Genomic DNA, 2,351 nt, shown 5'->3' with positions numbered 1-2,351 from the left:
TGCTTCAAATTAAATACTGTTGAAATAATAAATGAATAAACTTATATAATATTTATAAATAATTACTTTATAAATGTTTATCCTGATTTTATTACAAATAATAATAATAATAATATATATTTTTTTAATATCTCATTTAATTTAAATTTATAAATTTTATACATTTTAAAATTTAAATAACTTATAAAATTTTTATATTTATTTTTAAATATTTTTTATTCTTAATTTTTAAATTATTTTATAAAATTTATAATTTTAAAAATAAAAATATAAAAATTAATCTTTTAAAAACAATAGAAATGCGACTGAAGTACCTGTTGAGCCACTAGTGTTAATAAATAGTGTTCCTAAAATATTTTTGATAGAATATATTTAATTTTAAAATTATTATTCTACCCTTTAATTTTACCTAAATATCTATTATATCCAAAATCTTTTATAAAATCTCTAATTTCCAATTCTAATTGATAATTAGAAACCCTAATTTCACTCAAACCATAACCCTCACATCTCTTCTCCTCACTGCCGCACATACACATGAAAAATAAGAAAGAAAAGGGGGGGGGGACGGAATCAGGGAAAAAGGAAAATTTAATGCTTACATTTATGTCTATTATAGTATTTTTAAATTTTAAAAGTTATTTTGCCAAATGTAATTGATGTTGCTTGTGTTTATTGAAAGCTATTTTTAATTTAATTTATCAAATATAAATGCTACAATTTTTAAAAAGTCATATTTTAAAAATTAACTTTTACAAACTACTTTTGAAAAATAAAAGCTTTACCAAACTACGCCTGAGTAAATTTTTCTTCCCCTTTCCCCCCAAAAACACACACTACAGAATTGTTTTTCCCCTTTCCCCCTTTGGCCATCAAAATATTAGATTAGAGAAAGGTTTTGCCCCCTTGCCTTCGCAATTCAACTTCGAATTGTTCAAAACCCTAACCTTAACACACCCACACTCATACTCACTCACCATCACTCACCGCTGCCACCACGCCTCCTTTCACTCACACACACACACACACACACACCCCTAAATCTGAGAGGAAGTGAGAATCAGAGGGAGGAGATGAGGGAGACAGAGATGAGAGGGCGCTATCGAGAGAACAGAGAGTGAGAGGGGGTCACCGCCGCAACTCCACTGCAGCTGTTGCCATCACCATCGCGGAGCAGGGAGCTTGGAGGAGAGAGAGACAATTCGCAGACGAGATGGAGAGAGAGAGGGTGAAGACACGACGCAAGAAAGAAGGAGGCTGTTCCGCCGTGCACTGTTGTCTCTCCTGGGGTCGATTGAAGCTGCCACCGCTGCTAGGGCTTGCCATGCTTTTGTCCTCACTTTTGGCTTCTACGATTACTTCCTGTCCGTACTCCTAACCTCTCTCTCTCTCTCTCTCTCTCTCTCTTCAACTTTTATTTCATTCTCATTTGAATTTCAATTTCAATTTCGGTTCGATGTCCCTGCAGGAAATAATATATTTTAGAAGTTGTATTGGACTGGAAGAGAGGGAAGGGGAGGATTTGAACTTTGAACTATAATTATAAATTTAACTCACGAACACACCCTTAATGGCCCTTTGGGAAACAATTCCTATTGCATCCAATTTGAAGTCTATTAAAATAATCTGCCTACTTTTCATTCCTTTCTCTGAGATTTTCGTCTGTGGTTGAACACTAAAGAGCACATTGAGGCAACTGATTGGTGTTTATCTTATTGGTGCTGCATATATTACATGATTTAAGTTATAATTTTTTACTGTTTGTAAGCTTACTGTCTGAGTTAAAATTGTCATTGATATAATTATTGGTCGGATTAACTAGAAACGTGTAAAATGCTTTTGCTTTGTTTTGTTAACATTGATCTAAGAAAACTTTGCATTATGGTTAGAATTTTGTTAGACAATATGTTTTATTTTAGGTACACAAGCTTCTTGGCAGTTGCTGTTGAAATTGTGCTCTTTCTTTGGGTGAATTTTTTACTGTTCTAATATGTTTCTTTTTTTTTTTTGGGAGGTGCTTATTCTGATTTTTATGGTTTTAAATTTTTGTAATTTCTGATTTTAGGTGCATATTGCTTCATCGGGTCTGTTGATTTTCCTATATTTTGCTGATTGAATCCATATAATTGCCATAGTTTTTTTGCATGTGGTAGCTTTATCTGATCCATGTGGCATTGCTTGAATTTCGTATTTTATGATTTGTTTGTATTTCTTCTTTAGATGACTCCTATCTTTTCTTTCAAGTTCCACTGATTGCTTCACGTGTTATAAGTTGTATATGATGCTATTGGAACTCTAGCTAAAGCTGTTGGTAGGGAGTTGAATTAGGTATGTTATTTTTAATAGCTTCC

The sequence above is a fragment of the Arachis ipaensis genome, chromosome B2 (assembly GCF_059453495.1).
Source record: "Arachis ipaensis isolate K30076 ecotype BB chromosome B2, ASM5945349v1, whole genome shotgun sequence".
Lineage (NCBI taxonomy): Eukaryota > Viridiplantae > Streptophyta > Magnoliopsida > Fabales > Fabaceae > Arachis > Arachis ipaensis.
Note: the sequence above shows the minus strand (reverse complement) of the source record.